This window comes from Muntiacus reevesi, chromosome 2, assembly GCF_963930625.1.
Source record: "Muntiacus reevesi chromosome 2, mMunRee1.1, whole genome shotgun sequence".
Lineage (NCBI taxonomy): Eukaryota > Metazoa > Chordata > Mammalia > Artiodactyla > Cervidae > Muntiacus > Muntiacus reevesi.
The window spans coordinates 42,513,744-42,535,053 of NC_089250.1; the positions used below are offsets into that span (position 1 = coordinate 42,513,744).

General features: G+C 40.6%; 1 pseudogene; it reads left to right on the plus strand.

The window, feature by feature from the left end:
* Positions 1 to 19,354: 19,354 nt before the first annotated feature.
* Positions 19,355 to 20,243, plus strand: LOC136157851 (THO complex subunit 7 homolog pseudogene; annotated as a pseudogene).
* The last annotated feature ends 1,067 nt before the right edge of the window (positions 20,244 to 21,310 follow it).

Genomic DNA, 21,310 nt, shown 5'->3' on the forward strand with positions numbered 1-21,310 from the left:
TTACAAGGTCAAGAAGAAATTTATCTTTTAAAAAATTAATTGTCTTACTGATGCTAGGAGACTGTTGCTCTTCAATGTCATGTAGGTCTTCCCTCTGATGTGGGGGTTCTGGTCCATGTGTCATGCAGACACAAAACTCACAGTGAGGGAGAGGAGAGCAAAGGAAGAGAAAAGTTTTCATGTTTAAATTTTTCTTGCCATAAAATATAAACTTAATCTCATACTTTCATGACTCTCCTATATAAAAGTATTTGTATATTTATTTACAATTTGAAATAATCTTCAAAGGTTTTACACTTTGTTTTTACCCAATGTAAGCATTTCTGTAAGCTATCAAGTATTATCTGATGGTTTCCAAGAAGGAAGGGCTTGGGAAAGAGTTGGACTGGGAGGTTGGGGTTAGCAGATGTATACTATTGTATACAAATTGGATTAACACAAAGTCCAACTGTACAGCACAGGGGACAATATTAAATAGCCTATGGCAAGCCATAATGGGAAAGAATATGAAAAAGAATATATATATATATATGTATATATATATGTATGTATATGTATATATATATATGACTGAGTCACTTTGCTGTACTGCAGCAGTTAACACAACATTGTAATTCAACTATATCTCAATAAAAATGAAATAAAATAGTTCCAGTATTATATTTTGCTTCTTATAATGCTTCCCAAGTGGCTAGTGGTAAGGAATTCTAAAGAATGAAGCAAAGTTCGGTTCAATCCCTGGTCAGGAAAATCCCTTGGAGAAGGAAATGGCAACCTACTCCAGTATTTTTGCCTGGGAAATCCCATGGACAGAGGAGACTGGTGGGCTACAGTCCATGGTCACAAGAGTTGGATACAGTTTAGCCACTGAGCATGCACACATATTACAAAGCAGTACATCTTATTTTTTTGTTTAATTTTTAAAAATTGTTAGAAGTTCTTTATTTAAAAATTTTTTATTGAAGTTGTAGTACTTCAACTACCATTGTAGTTGGTTTACAATGGTCTGTTAACTTTTGCTATACAGGAAAATGATTCAGATATGTCTGGAAATGGCAACCCACTTCAGTATTCTTACTGGGAGAACCCCATGGACAAAGAAGCCTGGAAGGCTACAGTCCAAAGGGTCACAAAGAGTTGGATATGACTGAAGATATATATATATATATATATATATATATATATATATATATATAAAATCATTCCTTGATTTATTCAGCAAAAGTTTATTGAACACTTTTAGTAAGACATTGTTTTATCAATAAATACAATAGAGAATAATAAATTAAAATAAATTCTTGAGTTGATAGTTTAGTGGAGGGTGACACTTATAAATGAGATTAGAATTTAGCTGTTAGAAAAGGGTAAGTGCCAGTAGGAGATATTTCTACAAAATCTCTCCCATTTCTGTACATCTGATTAGGTGGAAACACCAACTACCCTTCATCCCACACAAGCATTTGTCTGTATAACAAACACCCTTGCAACACAGAGACAGTGGCTCCTTGCAGAGACATGGAGGGCATGTTTGCTGTGGAGTAATGTAAAGAAAACATCTCACTCCTGAGAAAGAGAGGGATCCTGAGTGCCTACGGCCATTGATCCAGGATCACTTGACTCAAGATTTTTCTCCTGTTACTCCACCCCCTGAATATTCATGGTTGATATGAGTTCAAATCTTATCAATTAAGAAAATGTTACTATAGTTTTGGGCTGTAGAGAGTGGATAAGTGTGCTTTGCTTAATAGGTGCAGGCTTTGTGTCTTTGACTTTGGAACCCAACAAGTGTTGCAAAATCAGGTTTCTATTAGTTTGCCCATAGCCGAGTCTATGTACATGTGACAGTAAATCTGGTGTTTGCTGGTTGGTGAATAACGAATGAGCTGTCTCACTGGGATCCCGCTAGAGGGGTTGTGCACCTTAAACGTGCTGTGTATCCAAAAGGTTAGGGTTCTTCCCCCAAAGGGAGACCTACAGATGTTTTAGAGATGAAGAACACAATCTTGATCGGGAGCAATTTCAAAAGTTTGGGACGAGTTGAGGAAGAAGCATTGACATATACACACTATCTATTACACATGTGTAAAACAGATAGATAAGGGAAGCTGCTATATAGCACAGGGAGCTCAGGTCTGTGCTCTGTGATGACCTAGAGGGGTGGCTGGGGGAGAGGGTGGGAGGGAGGCTCAACAGGGAGGGGGAATATGTGTAATTATGGCTGATCCTCAGTGTCTTACAGCAGAACTCGACACAACACTGTAAAGCAACTATCCTCCAATTAAAACAAAACAAAATACAAAAAAGTTTGTGATCAAATAAGATAAATAACACTGAATTTCTATATGTTTGAGCAAATAGTCCTTGATACCTCTTACTGTGATTGCCAAAATTCACATGAAACCTTCCAGATACTGTCTGAGTGAAACTCTCTGTGGTCTGGAGAATAAGAAAAGGGTCTTCTGATATGGGGTCTTTTCTCCCAGCATGATTCCAACTGTCCTCCATCCCCACACTCATATAGGCAACTATGTAAAGCCTTTTTGCTTGTTTCTTATATCAACATTGAGACGTTGAGACTTTGAAGCAGCAGTCCTGCATATTCCCTTTGGAGCTGGGCTGACCACCATTCAGGCAGCTGTACCTGAATGGAACACATGACTTGGGACAATGCATGTCTCTGTGCGGCTGTTACCAAAACTCTGCCCCTGTTCACTGGTGCCAAATAGAAACACAGAGACAGAATATTGGGTGAAGTGGCAAAGAGTTGCTTTGCCAGGAAAAGGGAGCCACAGAGGACTAGTGCCCTCAAGAGCATGTGACTCCGCCTGGACCAGTTAGTGAGGAGCTTCATGGTGTTTAAGGATCAGAGCAAGACCAGCTCGTGCACAGTCCTTGCACTGGTTGGCATCAAGGTGAAGTTTCAAGCATTATCAACGACCTGCTTTCAATAAGTCTAGGGTCTACATGCTTGCTGTCATGAGTTCTCGTTTGGTGGGGGCTGCTTACTGTAACAATAACTTAGGAATGTATGTCAGACCTTTGTCTATAAATTTCAGGGAACGGAGAGTTCCGTGATTCTACAATGTGGCAGAATTATACTCTAAATTGTTACCAGTTCCCTAGTACTACAGCTATTCTTTGTTTCTGCATCTTCACATTTCTCAGTCATTAACTCCTGAGTTAGCATTTTACTTCAAAGAACAAAGACACAGAAGCTTGTATATGGTTTCAGAGCTAGTCCCAGATAATCAGGGTCACCCTCAATTCTTGACTCCTTACCTAGAACGCAGTATGTTCTTCAGCTATGTTTTCCAAGAAAGATCAATTTCAAAACATCCCAAATAAAATCAATTCCAAGAAAAACTAAGAACTCTGATTTCTTCTTACTCATCTAAATTTGTGAGTGGAAATCATGAACATTATGATGAAAGATGTTTCTAGTTATCATATCAAGAATACTAGGTGTACTTGTGCCAAGATGTGAAGAAACTGCTCTCATTGAAGATGAGATTAGATGAACATCCAGCTAATGTTAGGATGCACGTTACCCAAGAACTCTTTGAATGCTTGTTTGGGAATCTGACCTTATCTTATGTATTATTATCAACTCCTTCTATAATAAAGATGCTTGTTGATGTAACAGTTTATTCCTATTGTGATATTGTCACAATTATTTTCTGACTGTGACTGGTCTTCAAGTTCCCCCAAACTCTGAGATCCAGTAAGTGAAAGCATACGAAGATGAAGAACAGATGGTGGTTCTGAGATGTGGAGAGGATGGAATAGAAGCAGGAACCAGGGAACATGACCAAAGCACCTGGGCCACTGTCACCTCGAGCTTAGCATCACCTGTCCACATAGTTACTTTGGTCTGGGATGCGGTGTGTAGAAAACTGGAGTCAAGAGAAAAACAGAAGAGAAACAGAGATGACTACTGGAGGTATGGAGAGAATACACCAGAGTGCTTATGTGATGTTTGTGAAACAATATGTTTCCATTCCTGAGTGTCAGTTGTTCACATGGAAAATAAAAAAATTTCTATCATATCCACTTCTGCTAGTTGGGAGACACTAAAACTAGTTCAAGGTTTAAATCCAAATTCTCTTAGAAAATGCTTTAAATCAGTAAGGAAGAAAGTGAGGAAATATAAAAACTGTAAGTTTTGCATCAACAGGCAAGGATAATCAGAAGATTAATTATGGAAATATTAGGCAAAATAAAGAGTAAAGGTCACCAATTGACCTTGGCAATTGAACCAAGCAATTTCAGATAAAATTTTAGGATGTTTCCAGGAAGTTCCAGTCAATTTAGCTTTATCAGAAATATGATTTGCAAAGGTTTTTCTTCCCATTCTATGGGTTGATTTTCTCTCTCTTTGTAGTTTACTTGAAGTAAAAACATTTTGATTTTTGATGAATACTGATTTACCTATTTTTCTTTTGTTGCTTGTACTTTGGTTACAATAGTGGCTTCCCAGGTGGCATTAGTGGTAAAGAACCCACATGCCAGTGCAGGAGAATTAAGAGATGCAGGTTCAATCCCTGGGTGAGGAAGAACCCCTGGAGAAGGGCATGGCAATCTCCTCCAGTACTCATGCCTGGAGAATCCAACGGACATAAGAGCCATGGGTCACACAGAGTCTGACATGACTGAAACAAATTACTACACATGCACGCTTGTGCTTTGGTGACATATCCAAATCTAAAATCATGAAGCTTTCCCTCTAGTTTTTCTTCTAAGAGTTCCATATCTGTATCTGTATGTGAAGGCCTTTGATCATTTGGTTGTGTGTGTGCATGTTCATGACTCCATACTTAAAACAACATCAAATATCCACTCTTTGCAGATTTCTACCATGTCACTGACTGGCCTTCACTAGTTAACTTGGCATGTTCCTAGTCCTGGGGTCAGTCCAACAGTTCAGCTAAGGACAACTCAGTTCATTTCTGAGTCAGCATCTCACCTGGCATACGTGTACCTATTTGATTCTCCAGAATATGTGGCTATTTTTGAATGTCCACACCCCAGTTATACTTAGGGTTTTACAAGTTCTAGTCTATGTCTCCACCCTTAGTCCCTCGTCCTTGGCATCTGTGCATATATAGCCCCCTGCAGCTGCAACTGCCATTCCTACTTCCTCTGAAGTAGAACACCCACCTGTCTTCAGGCAACCTGCAAATAGCCTGGAACATTGCACATATTTTATGATTAGTCTGGTTTAAGGGAGGTAACTGAGAGTTGAACTGTCACCGTTTAAAGACTGCTCTGCACAGACAGGAGGAGGGTACAGGTGAGTAAAACCACAATGAAATGTCCTTCCACTGTGTTCTGGGTTTTTCCTAATTGTGTGTTCACTTTGTTGCTGTAGATTTTCACCAAACTTTAAGCTTTTTATTTTGTATTGGGGTATAGTTGATTAACAATGCTGTGGTAGTTTCAAGTGAACAGGGAAGAAGCTCAGCCGTATATATACATGTATCCATTCTCCCCCAAACTCCCTCCTGTCCAGGCTGCCACATAACACTGAGTAGAGTTCCATGTGCTATACAGTAGGTCCTTGTTGGTTATCCATTTTAAGTATTGTTGCTGTAGATTTTTGACTGTTTTCTAGAGCTCCTATCAGGTTGTCCGTCTGGTTTCTGGTTGCTTTTTTATCTTTCTAAGGGAGGCATCAACAATTCCTGGCTCACCATTTTGCTGCCTTCCCTCCATGTGTTAAATTTTGTTTGGCTTCACAACTTCCCATTGTATCAATGCTTCATGATTTCCCTAACTCTTCCTAAATTTGTTACAATTAGCTGGTTTACAGTTTCTTCTTTTATGAATAACCACTGAGCAAGATAGTAAAGTATGTAATAAATATCACTTCTATTATCAAAGATTTCTTTTTTAAATTTATTTTTATTAGTTGGAAGCTAATTACTTTACAACACTGTAGTGTTTTTTGCCATACATGACATGAATCAAAGATTTCTAAAAGTTACATAATTAAGGTATAAAGCCTCTAAGAGGCTGTTTGCACACTAGACATGGTATCCAATAGCTATTAATAACTATTCTTCAATAAGGAGATCAAACCAGACAATCCTAAAGGAAACCAACCCTGAATATACATTGGAAAGACTGATCCTGAAGCTGAAGCTCCGATACTTTGGCCACCAGATGCAAAGAGCCGACTCATTGAAAAAGACCCTGATGCTGGGAAAGATTGAGGACAGGAGGAGAAGGAAGCAACAGAGGGTGAGATGGTTAGATGGATCAGTGAATCAATGGACATGAGCTTGAGCAAAGTCCTGGAGATAGTGAAGTACAAGTAATCCTGGTGTGCTACCATCCATGGGGTCACAAAGATTTGGACACAACCTAGTGACTGAACAACAACAAAATGTCTGGTTTTTGTGTCCTATTCAGAATTTCACCAGTCTCAAAATAAAACAAAATAACCTTGCCAATGGGAAAGGTTAAAAAGCAAATTTATTTTCATTTGAAGTTTTCATACATTTTTTAGGGATAAGATTTTGAAAAATTCTTATTATAACTCCCTTAAATTGTGTGATTCTGTATGTGTATGTATTTTTACTGTAACCAAGTTAATTATTTCAGCTGATGTTTGATCAAGATTGGGCTTCAGTTTTGCATATAGGGTTATCATTACCATCTTTCTAAATTCCATATATATGCGTTAGTATACTGTATTGGTCTTTATCTTTCTGGCTTACTTCACTCTGTATAATGGGCTCCAGTTTCATCCATCTCGTTAGAACTGATTCAAATGAATTCTTTTTAACGGCTGAGTAATATTCCATGGTGTATATGTACCACAGCTTCCTTATCCATTCATTTGCTGATGGCATCTAGGTTGCTTTCATATCTTGGCTATTATAAACAGTGCTGCGATGAATATTGGGGTGCACGTGTCTCTTTCAGATCTGGTTTCCTCGGTGTGTATGCCCAGAAGTGGGATTGCTGGGTCATATGGCAGTTCTATTTCCAGTTTTTTAAGAAATCTCCACGCTGTTCTCCATAGCAGCTGTACTAGTTTGCATTTCCACCAGCAATGTAAGAGGGTTCCCTTTTCTCCACACCCTCTCCAGCATTTATTGCCTGTAGACTTTTGGATAGCAGCTATCCTGACTGGCGTGTAATGGTACCTCATTGTGGTTTTGATTTCCATTTCTCTGATGAGTGATGTTGAGCATCTTTTCATGTGTTTGTTAGCCATCTGTTTTTGGAGAAATATCTGTTTAGTTCTTTGACCCATTTTTTGATTGGGTCATTTATTTTTCTGGAATTGAGCTTCAGGAGTTGCTTGTATATTTTTGAGTTTAATCCTTTGTCTGTTGCTTCATTTGCTATTATTTTCTCCCATCTGAGGGCTGTCTTTTCACCTTGCTTATAGTTTCCTTTGTTGTGCAAAAACTTTTAAGTTTTTTATGTCCCATTTGTTTATTTTTGCTTTTATTTCCAATATTCTGGGAGGTGGGTCATAGAGGATCCTGCTGTGATTTATGTCAGAGAGTGTTTTGACTATGTTCTCCTCTAGAAGTTTTATAGTTCCTGGTCTTACATTTAGATCTTTAATCCATTTTGAGTTTATTTTTGTGTATGGTGTTAGAAAGTGTTCTAGTTTCATTCTTTTACAAGTGGTTGACCAGTTTTACCAGCACCACTTGTTAAAGAGGTTGTCTTTTTTCCATTGTATATTCTTGCCTCCTTTTTCAAAGGTAAGGTGTCCATAGGTGTGTGGATTTATCTCTGGGCTTTCTATTCTGTTCCATTGATCTATGTTTCTGTCTTTTGCCAGTACCATACTGTCTTGATGACTGTGGCTTTGTAGTAGAGACTGAAGTCAGGCAGGTTGATTCCTCCAGTTCCATTCTTCTTTCTCAAGATTGCTTTGGCTATTTGAGGTTTTTTGTATTTCCATACAAATTTGAAACTATTTGTTCTAGTTCTGTGAAGAATACCGTTGGTAACTTGATAGGGATTGCATTGAATCTATAGATTGCTTTGGGTAGAATAGCCATTTTGGCAATATTGATTCTTCCAGTCCATGAACACAGTATATTTCTCCATCTGTTTTTGTCCTCTTTGAATTCTTTCATCTGTGTTTTATCGTTTTCTACGTATAGGTCTTTTCTTTTTTTAGGTAGATATACTCCTAAGTATTTTATTCTTTTTGTTGCAATGATGAATGGTATTGTTTCCTTAATTTCTCTTTCTGTTTTCTCAGTGTTGGTGTATAGGAATGCAGGGGATTTCTGTGTGTTAATTTTATATCCTGCAACTTTACTGTATTCATTGATTAGCTCTAGTAATTTTCTGGTAGAGTCTTTAGGGTTTTCTATGTAGAGGATCATGTCATCTGCAAACAGCGAGTGTTTCACTTCTTCTTTTCCTATCTGGATACCTTTTATTTCTTTTTCTGCTCTGATGGCTGTGGTCAACACTTCCAAAACTATGCTGAATACTAGTGGTGAGAGTGGGTACCCTTGCCTTGTTCCTGATTTTAGGGGAAATGTTTTCAATTTTCCACCATTGAAGATAATGTTTGCTGTGGGTTTGTCATATGTAGCTTTTATTATGTTGAGTTTCATTCTATTCCTGCTTTCTGGAGAGTTTTAATCATAAATGGATGTTGAATTTTGTCAAAGGCTTTCTCTGCATCTATTGAGATAATCATATGGTTTTTATTTTTCAATTTGTTAAAGTAGTGTATTACATTGATTTGTGGATATTGAAGAATCTTTGCATCCCTGGGATAAAGCCCACTTGGTCATGATGTATGATTTTTTTAATATGTTGTTGGATTCTGTTTGCTAGAATTTTGTTAAGGATTTTTGCATCTATGTTCATCAGTGATATTGGCCTGTAGTTTTCTTTTTTTGTGGCATCTTTGTCTGGTTTTGGAATTAGGGTGATAGCGGCCTCATAAGTAGAACTGCCATATGACCCAGCAATCCCACTTCTGGGCATACACACTGAGGAAACCAGATCTGAAAGAGACAAGTGCACCCCATTTTTCATCGCAGCACTATTTATAATAGCCAGTACATGGAAGCAACCTAGATGCCCATCTGCAGATGAAAGGATAAGGAAGCTGTGGTACATATGCACCATGGAATATTACTCAGCCATTAAAAAGAATTCATTTGAATTAGTTCTAGTGAGATGGATAAAACTGGAGTCCATTATACAGAGTGAAGTAAGCCAGAAAGATAAAGATCAATAGAGTATACTAACACATATATATGGAGTTTAGAAAGATGGTAATGATAACCCTTTATGAAAAACAGAAAAAGGGACACAGATGTACAGAACAGATTTTTGAACTTTCTGGTAGAAGGCAAGGGTGGGATATTTTGAGAGAACAGCATCAAAACATGTATATTATCAAGGGTGAAACAGACCACCAGCCCAGGGTGGATGCATGAGACAAGTGCTCAGGGCTGGTGCACTGGGAAGACCCAGCGGGATCATGTAGAGAAGGAGGTGGGTGGGGGGATCGGGATGGGGAATACATGTAAATCCATGGCTGAGTCATGTCAATGTATGGCAAAAACCACTAGACTATTGTAAAGTAATTAGCCTCCAACTAATAAAAATAAATGGGAAAAAATAAAGATAAAAAGTAAAGGCATTATAGACATAAAAAAAAAGATTGGGCTTCATAATCAGAAAAATGCAGAAAGATTGCTATGTGGAAGTTTCTAGTCTAACATACAGTCAATACTTGTTCAGCCATTCTCATCATAATATAACTTAAGATAAAACTGATTTAAAGAGAAAGCAAACAGGTTAACAGGCTTTGATTCTGTTCTGATTCCTTGGGTACTGATTTCACCTTGCCCCTCCTACAATATAACTGCTAACATTGGACAGTGCAGCTCAAGCATTACATTTCTGTTATTTATAACGTGTGAAGGCAGAAGAAGAAGAAAAAAAAGAGTCTGCTTACTCAGAGGAGCACCAGGCAGTGGATCTCCAAAGCCAGAAGGTGAAGCTTAACGATGGTCATTTCTTTCCTGTCCTGGTTTATGGAACCTATGTACCTCCAGAGGTAACAATAGTGGTTTGGGGTTGAGATATAAATAGTAGTGAATGTAACATCAGCGGGAAGGGCTTGGGAAGTCAAGCACTGATTCCCTGTGCGACACTAGGAGGGCTATTTGGTTCCACTAACCAGGCTAGAACCATTCTCTGTGAAAGAGGAGAGAGCATTCAGTCTTCAGTCTGCATTAGGGTCTGAGGCTGTGCTCACCTGCAGATTACATTGTGTTCCGCTCCAGTTTCATGATCTCTTTCCCTCAGAAACTTGTGGAAATAAAAATAAGAGAGTTCAACAGAGTCCTGATTATGATGCCTGAGTCTCTTGGGGATTTCCAGAACCCAGAGTTTGGTGCAGTAGTGGTGAGCAGTGACACTTTCTTACACTTGAACACCATGACTTTATCTCCTCTTTCACCCTTTCAAGTTGAACAAATTTGGTGTTGCTCTCTCTGGGTGGTTCTAAACCTAGGACCTTTATAGGGACTTGCAGACCTTGCCTACAATGATGGCTGTTTTCACGATGATGTTTGTAGACTGCACTCAGCTACTAAGAACTGTATCATGTACAACTCTTGATTTTAAGTTATAGAAATCTACTCAAGCCATTGGATGCAAAACAGCTTAGAGGACTATGTAGATGGCAGGTCCCAACCATGGAGACCTAAAGATTTGCAGACCTCTTCAAATATGTCTCCTTTTTTTCACCCCTTACTAAGGCATAGCTCTTGGTTTGCTTTATTTTTACTGAACATTTTCCTTTGCTGTCAAATATGCCTTGGGGCAGATCAAGGCTCATGGTCATGAACATTTGACAGCCTGTCTTGATTGTCCACATTCCATACCAACCTAAAGAGAACCTTGCTGGTTCATATGACTGCCCTAGGGCCTCCGATGCACAGAGGGAAAAGGAAGTCTGATTATCTAGCCCAGGTCAAGACCGCAATTTTTATTCTAGAAATAAAGCCATGTAACTTACTGTCATTGCAAGCTCAAAAGAGGCATTTCAAAACAGGCAAGTACAGGGAAGAGACAAAATTCACATAAGCCATAATGAGCTCCTTTTAGAACCTAGAAAAAGTGTATTTATTGCAACATATATTAAGTTCTTCCCTGGTGTCTTAGTATCTGTCTGAAATGCAGGAAACCTGGGTTTGATCCCTGAGTTGGGAAGATCTCCTGGAGGAGCAAATAGCAACCCAGTATTCAGTATTCTTGTCTGGAGAATGCCATGGGCAGAGGATCCTGGCAGGCTACAGTTCATGGGGTGGCAAAGACTCAGACATGACTGAAGCGACTGTGCGTGCATGCATGCAAACAAGGTAAAGGAGGGTTAGACAAGTTACCGAGAACTTCGAGGGAAGAGGCATGTCCCTAACCTGAAAACACGACCAGAAATCAACTCAGGGGGATTGCATACAGAAAAAAAGACCATGAAAACATGGAATGGGAAGTCAAAAGAAGAGAAAAATCAAATGAGATGGATTTAAGAGTTTGTGTAGGGCTTGGATGCCTGCATTTTAAGAGTTGGTGTTTCTGCATTTATGGGTCTTCAACAGGGAGCACAGTACAGAATAATTTACCAGAGACTGTGAAAGTCATTTATGTTAGATGGGTCATGATAAAGGCTCATGGTGATACTGACAGTAGATGTAATATCACTCAGGAACATTTATTCAAAAGTAGAACACATCTTGTGATTTACTCAATCTTGGACTGGTTCTCCCTTTGATGTCTGTCAGAAAATTAACTGTTTAGACACACTTTTCTCTGTTGGGTTCTGTGTTCTCATATTTTCTGTTATATTTTCTCTGTTTCATGGTTGGTTGTGGTGGTGGTTTAGTTGTTAAGTCGTGTCTGACTCTTGCAACCCCGTGGACTGTAGCCTGCCAGGCTCCTCTATCCATGGGGTTTTCCAGGCAAGGATACTGGAGTGAATTGCCATTTCCTTCTTCAGGGCATCTTCCCAACCCAGGAATCGAACCCAGGTCTCCTGTGTTGCAGGCAGATTCTTTATCGACTGAGCTATGAGGGTTAGGAAACATAATATGAAATCCATCCTCATAAAAAATTTTAAGCATACAATACTATTCAATACAATGTAGTATGGTATAATATTATTAACTCTAGGGGAAAAGTTGCACTGCAGATCTCTAAAATTTATTCATTTTGTATAACTGAGGCTTAGAAAAGCTTGATTTCTCCCTCATCCCAGCCCCTGGTAACCATCACTCTCCTATTTAACTCTTTCAGTCTGACCAATTAAGATATGTCATATAATGCATGTTGACAGAAAATTATTCTTTTTCTGACAATCTTATTTCATATAATGCAATGTCCTCAAGGTACAAGCTAAAATCAGTGAGGAGGAGTGTTCTATGAAAAATACAGCTTTGTGAATTAAAGAATTGTGTGTGTGTGTGTGTATATATATATATATATATATATGTATATTTATATAAACATAATAAATATTTTCAATTATAGAAGTTAAAAATTAATGTGATTTTAGCATTAATTTTGTCCTTAAGTTTTTATCTTGGAAAATTTTTAAATAAAAGCAAAGGGTATTATAAAAAACACTATTTTCCCTTTTATATGCACAATTTTTGCCACATTGCCATATATATACATATAAGATTTCGCTCAGAGAAGGCAATAGCACCCCACTCCAGTACTCTTGCCTGGAGAATCCCATGGATGGAGGAGCCTGATGGGCTGCAGTCCATGGGGTCACTAAAATTCAGACACGACTGAGTGACTTCACTTTCACATTTCACTTTCATGCATTGGAGAAGGAAATGGCAACCCACTCCAGTATTCTTGCCTGGAGAATCCCAGGGACAGGGGAGCCTGGTGGGCTGCCGTCTATGAGGTCACACAGAGTCGGACACGACTGAAGCGATTTATCAGCAGCAGCAGCAGTAGCAAGATTTCACTGACCTAAAACTGACTGTGCTTCACATGTCACTTTAAGCCATGTTTCTCAAGCTCTTTTATCCCAGAATGGTCGTTCTATCATTTTATGTTTTTCTATTTTTTAAAATTGAAGTATAGTTGACTTTGTCAAATGCTCCAGGAGTTGGTGATGGACAGGGAAGCCTGGCATGCTGCAGTCCATGTGATTACAAAGAGTTGGACACAACTGAGCAACTGAACTGAACTGATAGTTCACTTGTAATGTTTCAAGGGTACAACAAAGTGATTCAGTTAAATATATATATATATATATATATATACACACATACACACACTCACACACATATATAGGAGCCCTGGGTTCAATCCCTGGTCAGGAAGATCCCCCTAGAGGAGGAGGGCATGGCAACCCACTCCATTATTCTTGCCTGCAGAATCTCATGGACAGAGGAGTCTGGTGGACTATAGTCCACAAGGTCACAACGAGTTGGACACGACTGAGCACAGCACAGCACACTTTTTCAGATTCTTTTATATCAGAGGTTACTGCAAGATACTGCGTATAGTTCCCTCCGCTATACAGTAGGTCCTTGCTGTTTACCTATTTGATGAATCGTAGTGTGTATCTGTTAATCCCAGTCTCCTAATTTATCCACACCCCCACTCTAGCCTCTTGTCCTGTTTGGGAACTGAGTGTTGGAGTGGAAGCCCCGAGACCTGGTTCAAAGCTGAGTGTGAGGTGGGGGGACAGGGCTGCTCCTGCCAGAAAGCATCCAGTGTGTGTCCCTCTCTAAGAACTGTCAGCAGGGACACTTGCTCTGTGAGGTCACCTGCCAGCCAGCGTGCAAAACCCACAAGTAGACAGTTGGTGCTGCACCTGGCTTCACCTCCACAGTGAGAACACTGAAATGGGCTCAGGTTTCAGCCCGTGTAAGCGTGCGTGCCCACAAAGCCCACAGCTTCTGCTGGGGCCAGACCCACCTCAGCTGCGGGGATATCTGCCTGCTTAGTGGTTCCCAGGCACCGGGCTCATGAAGCTGCAGGTGTGCATCTGCTCAGGTGGCTGTGGGGTTGCCGGGAATGACCCAGGTTTGAGCCCCACCTCTGGGGGTGGCTGCTCCCTGGGGCTTCTGGGCTCACAGAGCTCTTAGCAGTGGAGCCCAGCTCCCTGGTTGTGGCCACCACCCTCCCATGCCCACCCCTTGACAGTAGGGCTCTGAGGGCAGACCCGGGCTCTGTCCTGCATGCACCCCCAGTGCGTGAGGCCCCGGCCACACTCCAGGCTCTATCTGGGGGGCTGTCTCCTCACATGCAACCAGCATCCTCTTCTCAGTCTGTTCGCCGCAGCCTGAGTTCCAGCACCCAGCCTCTGCATGCACCAACGGGCATGCCTCTTGGCTGGGAATGGCAGCGAGGATGCAGGGACTGTCTCTGTTGATCTGTCTCTGCCCTGCCCACTGCAAGCCAACAGCTCCATGACCCTCTGGGTCTCAGAAGCTCCTTACCTGTCCCAGAAGACCTCCAAGCCTGTGAAGGAGGGTGTGAGGGTGAGGTTGTTTCCTCTTTCATAGTTCCCTCCCTGGGGTGCAGATCACTTCCTCACTGCAGTTATATTCTTTCCTCCTACCTGGTTCCACAGCAATTTTCTTATAGCTCTGGTTGTATGAGATCTTCCACCAGCATTTGGTAGGTTCTCTGTGAGAACACTTAGACACATGGATGTGGATGTCTTTTTGATGTATTCATGGGAAGGTGGGATCTACTCTGCTATCTTGACCTCCACCCTCGAAAATTCTTACATTCTGCACAATAGGATGTCCAAGGCGCAACAGTTGAGTACTGTCCCACTGTGGAATCAGGCATGTCTCCTGCTAGAGCATGGTGGTCTTAGTAATCAAGATCAGGTCCCTGCTCATTCTCAGACAGGTCATAATGTTTCACCTTTTCAGGGGACAGAGGCATAAAATTTCTTTTATTAAAAAGCTCATTACTTGATGTTAATATTTCCAGGTCACATCTAATGTTCCAGTATTTCCTTTAGTATTTTTTAAACTTTTGTTCTTTCTCTGTCATATTAATATTATCTTTCCACATAATCTGACACTTTTCTCTGTTGGCATTCTACACGTAGAATGTCACACTTATTTCAGTCAGAGCAAACTGTTGAAGTTCTATATGTCACATAATATTATTCTTGTTGCCTATGGTCCTCTGGGAACCCAACAACTCAGGGCTCTGGAGATAACTCTCATAGGCAGTGGGGAGAGAAGGGAGAGATGCAGCAAATTCTTTATTTTGTCTTCTAGCACCCGGCGTTTCTCTACTGCAATCCATTGGGTAACAAAGAGTTGGACGTAACTGAGTGACTAAACTGAACTGAATTTCTCTAAATTGTATTAGTCTTATAGAAATACCAATAACAAACATCTGCATTAAAATCTATATAGGTTCTAAGTTGCTTAAGGCATGTCTGACTCTTTGTGATCCCATGCAGTATAGCCCACCAAGCTCTTCTGTCCATGAGATTCTCCAGGCATGAATATTGGAGTGAGCTGCCATTTCCTTCTCCAAATACATAAGCTATGTCATGATTTTTTTGCTGTTCAGTTGCTCAGTCGTCTCTGACTCTTTGACACCTGATGGACTGTAGCACACCAGGCTTCCCTGTCCATCACCAGCTCCCAAAACTTGCTCAAACTCATGTTCACTGAGTTGGTGATGCTACCCAACCATCTTGTCCTGTGTTGCCCCTCCTCTTCCTGCCTTCAATCTTTCCCACAATTAGGGTCTTTAAAAATGAGCTGGCTCTATGCATCAGGTGGGCAAAGTATTGGAAGCTTCAGCTTCAGCATCAGTCCTTCCAAGGAATATTGCAGGACTGATTTCCTTTAGCAATGACTTGTTTGATATCCTTGCAGTCCAAGGGACTCTCAAGTGTCTTCTCTAACACCAGAGTTCAAAAGCATCAATTTTTCAGTCCTCACCCTTCTTTATAGTCCAACTCTCACATCCATACATGACTATTGGAAAAACCATATTTGACTAGACATAACTTTGTTGGCAAAGTAACGTCTTAGCTTTTTGATATGTTGTCTAGGTTTGTCCTAGCTTTTCTTCCAAGGAGTAAGCATCTTTTAACTTCATGGCTGTAGTTACTATCTGCAGTGATTTGGGAGACCAAGAAAGTAAAGTCTGTCACTGTTTCCATTGTTTTCCCATCTATTTGGCATAAAGCAATGGGACCGGATGACTTGGTCTTAGTTTTTTGAATGTTGAGTTTTAAGCCAGCCTTTTCACTCTCCTCTTTCATCTTCATCAAGAGGCTCTTTAGTTCCTCTTCATTTTCTGCCATAAGGGTGGTGTCATTTGCTTATCTGAGGCATGTCATGATTTACTTATTTATTAACTAATGAACACATTTCTAAAAGTAGACTTTACAAGGCTCACTTACCTTATGTCTAAAATTGGGAAAATAATATGTAACTCCTAGGTCTCAGTTCAGTTCAGTTCAGTTGCTCAGTTGTGTCCGACTCTTTGCCACCCCATGAACCACAGTATGCCAGGCCTCCCTGTCCATCACCAATGCTTGGAGTTTACCCAAACTCATGTCCATTGAGTTGGTGATGCCATCCAACCATGTCACCCTCTATCATCCCCTTCTCCTTCCACCTTCAATATTTCCCAGCATCAAGGTCTTTTCAAATGTGTCAGTTCTTCACATCAGATGGCCAACGTATTGGAGTTTCAGCTTTAACAATATTTCTGCCCTATCTCTAAACAAAGGATGTCTTAATTCTCAGCAACTGCAGCCAGCAGCTGAAGAAAATGAGCCATGAGCCCTGAGGGAACTCAGGGAGGAAACAAGGAATACCTGCCATCTAGCGCACATCTAGCAGCCATGCTCTTCAAACTGTGGTGCTGGAGAAGACTTTTTAGAGTCCCTTGGAGAACAAGGAGATCAAGCCAGGCACTCTTAAAAGAAACCCACCATGAATATTCATTGGGAGGACTGATGCTGAAGCTGAAGCTCCAGTACTTTGGCCACCCGATGCAAACAGCTGACTCATTGGAAAAGACCTTGGTGATGAGAAAATTTGAGGGCCAGAGGAGAAGGGGGCGATAGAGGATGAGATGGTTGGATGGCATCATTGACTCAATGGACATGAGTTTGAGCCAACTCTGGGAGATACTGAAGAACAGGGAGGCCTGATGTTGTAGATGGGGTACTGGGAATCAGACACAACCTAGTGACTGAACCGCAGCCATGAGACTACATCCATTCCCTAAGGTGAGCCTTGAGGAAACTTGGGATATAAAAATATAGGGAACTGGCCCCATGCAGCTGAGATGCATAGCAAAGGAATGATTTTAGTGGTCTTTGACTCTTACATCTTCCCGTAAGTAGCATGTGTATGTTAGTTGCTCAGTCATGTCTGACTCTTTGCAACCCCATGGACTGTAGCCCACCAGGCTCCTCTGTCCATGGGATTCTGCAGGCAAGAACACTGGAGTAGGTTGCCATTTCCTACTCCAGGGGATCTTCCTAACCCAGGGACTGAACCCAGGTCTCCTGCATTGCAGGCAGATTCTTTACTGTCTGAGACAGCAGGGACGCCCTCCCATAAGAAGAAAGGCACTAAACTCTTTATCTTGGGACATCTGGTTTTCTTTAATTAACAATACTCATTTTACATTCAGACTACCTGTCCTTTGTTGCAAAACTCCTATATGGCTCTCTCCTTGGCTCTTCGGAGCATTTCTCTCAGGGTTACTTGAGATGCTTCGTCCCAGGCTTAAGATTGTATAAATTTCCACTGAACAAAATATAACTTTCAACTTTTAGGCTGTGAATAATTTTTTAGTAGAAAAGTAAGTAATTGAAAAAAATTGTTTGAAGAAAGACACAAGTATTGGAAGGACAACCATGTTCATGACTTACTATTAAGATGACAATACTAACCAAAGTGATTGACACACTCAATTGAATTTTATATATAGCCCAATGCCATTTTTTGCAGAAGTTGAAAAACTCACCCTAAAATTCATATGGGATCTCAAGATACCCTGGATGTTGCTGACCAACATTCTTGGCTTTCTCTGCCCATCGAAGCCAAGTAAAAAAATAAGGGGACAGAGTTTGGAGGAACTAGAAAGGTGGCTTTAATTCTCAGCCAGCAGTCAGGGCAACACAGTAGACTCAAGCTGCAAGAACTGAGGCCTGACTCCCTCCATGAGGAGTTTAGGGACTTATATAAGCTGAGAGCTTGCAGTCAGTAGTCGGTGAAGAGGAACAGAGGTGATAGGATCTTCATTTCTTCCTCTTGCATTGTTTCGAAGACAGTCATAGGCTTGAGTCAGTAACCTAGTAATTGAGTCTGGCAGTTTGGTGGCTCTGCAGCCTTCTTTCTGATATATATCTACCAGGGGAAGGGTGTTGTACGGGTAAACACCAGATACAGGATGAATTTAGCATAGAGTCGAAAGAAAACAGGTGTGAAGTGTAGCTCCTGCAAAGTTAGGGGTAAGAAAAGCAAACTTAGTTACAGAAATGCAGTTAGGAGCAGTTAAATTAAAAAAAAAACAAAAAACTTTCTCACTGTTTTCTCTATATTCTTTGCTCTCAGGAAAGGGAAAGAAAAAACTCATTCTTCTTTTTCTTTTTCCTTTTCACTGCAACTAAGGGAAAGTTTAAAAAAAATCACTCTTTTTGTTTTCCTTTTCACTGCAACATGAGCTTAGAAAGCAATCTTGAAAGGAAAAAAATAAATTTTGGAAAATAAAAAGTAAAGTAAAAAGAGAGAATAGATTTGGGTTTGTCACAATGCCAGATTTTATAACTTACTCCAAGTGTGGAATGGAGTATTTCCTACCATATCAACAAACAAGGATGTCACAGCCATCAGCTATTCCAGCCCTCTAAATATGAATTTCTGAGCCCAGAGAACACCCAGGAAAAACATTGCCTGCTATCCAGTAGTCATTGAGTTGCTGGCACACTCTCTTGCAAGCACTGAGGAGCTCAGGAAAACGTGAAAAGATGAAGGACACTGGCCCCAGATAGCTGAAATACATACAAAAGGAATGATTTCTGCGAGCCAAGACTCTTGCATCTTCCCATACATAGAAAAGCACTTCATTCTTTAAGTTAAGATATCAGGGCACCGGGGCCGCCGCCGCCCGCCTGGCCTCGCCCCACACGCGCTGGCCGTGGCCGCCCCCGGGGAGTGCGGAGAGCGCGGGTCCCGGCGGAGGCGGCGCAGCGCGGCTCAGGCGGTGGAGCGATCGGCCGCGGGCGCCGCCGCCTCCTCCTCCATGGCTGTTTACCCGGCTGCATTGTGGGAGTTTGACCTCCGCCGCCGCTAATCGCCGCCTCAGCTTGCGCCGCCGCCGCCGCCGCCGCGCACGCCATGGGAGCCGTGACTGACGACGAAGTCATACGGAAGCGTCTCCTAATCGATGGAGATGGTGCTGGAGATGATCGGAGAATTACTCTGCTGGTGAAAAGTTTCATTAAATGGTGCAACTCAGGATCTCAGGAAGAGGGATACAGCCAGTACCAACGTATGCTGAGCACTATCCCAATGTGAATTTTCAATGGGCAAAACTTTGCTGGTATATGATATGAATCTCAGAGAAATGGAAAATTATGAAAAAATTTACAAAGAGATAGAATGTAGCATTGCTGGAGCCCATGAAAAAATTGCAGCGTGCAAGAAGCAAATTCTTCAAGCAAAACGAATACGAAAAAACCGGCAAGAATATGATGCACTGGCAAAAGTGATCCAGCATCATCCAGACAGGCATGAAACATTAAAAGAACTAGAGGCTCTGGGAAAAGAATTAGAACATCTTTCACATATTAAAGAAAGTGTTGAAGATAAACTGGAATTGAGAAGGAAACAGTTTCATGTTCTTCTTAGTACCATCCATGAACTTCAGCAAACACTGGAAAATGATGAAAAGCTCTCAGAGGTAGAAGAAGCTCAAGAAGCAAGCATGGAGACTGATCCTAAACCATAGACCAAGGAATCACTCTCCATTCCCAAGAATGTTGAAGTAGCAGTGTGATCTCAGTGTGTTTAGAATCTGTTGTGCTCTTGAGATATGTAAAGTTTTGGCAGTGAACTATTTTGCTTTTAAATGTTAATGCAGAGTTCATTCATATTTCTTCACACAAAGGAAGATGACTTCATTATATATTTGTTTTTACTGAAATGTCTTTTTTGTATTTAAAAGGTGGGAAGCAACATCCAAAATAAATGTTGAATAAAATGTTTTCAAGCCAAAAAAAAAAAAAAAAAAAAAAAGATCTCCGAACTTCCTTAATTAATAATAATCTTTTGATGTTCAGACTACCTGCTCCTTCTTGCAAACTTCTATATAACCTGACTTCTCCCCCTCCACCCCCAGCCTCCATGGACCACTTCTCTCAGGGTTACTTGAGATACTGTATCCCAGACTTGAAGTCCTAAAAATTACCACTGAATAGAGCATAACTCTCAACTTTAAGGTTGTGCATATATTTTCAATCAACAAAAACTACTCTTATCAAAACAGTGTGAGTAATGGTGTAAAAACAGATATAAAGACCAGCAAAATAGAACAAAATACAAAAGCCAACATAAATATAAGTAATGTTGTTTGACAAGTTTGCCAAGATCATTTCTAGGAAAAGTGCAGTATTTTCAACAAGCAATGCTGAGATAACTATGTATCAGTGTGCAAAAAATGTTAGACCTCTCTAGATCTAATTACCTTACACCCCCCTCCCCCCCCACACACAGAAAATTCAAACTACATCAAAGACCTAAACATACAAGATGCAATATGACACCCTTAGAAGGAAAGCTAGAGGGAAAGCTCCATGAAATTGGATTTAGATATGTCACCAAAGCACAGGCAACAGAAGGAAAAACAGATAAAATACTTTTTGCATCAAAGGAAACTATCAAGAGAGTGAAACGTCAATACACAGGAGCAGGGGGGCCGGGGGGAACTTTTCAAATCATGTTTATGATAAAGCTGAATAGAATGGACCTTCTTGAAAACACTCTAAAACTTTACCTCAGATCACCTTTGCTCAACTGCTACAGACTTTACTTGGTGACCTTTACTCTTTAATGCTTAATATTTCCATAATCAATTTTTGTATCCCTGCCTTTTGATGAAAAATATAAAGATCTTATATTTCTTCACTTGTCTTGACTGCCATTTCTCTTGCCTACTGAATTAAAAGTGTTTTCTAAGAGCATTTGGATTTAAACCTTGAACTAGTTCTACTGTCTCCCAACTGGCAGACTTGGACATGGTAAAAATTGTCACAGCCTCTATGTGAAGATGTGAC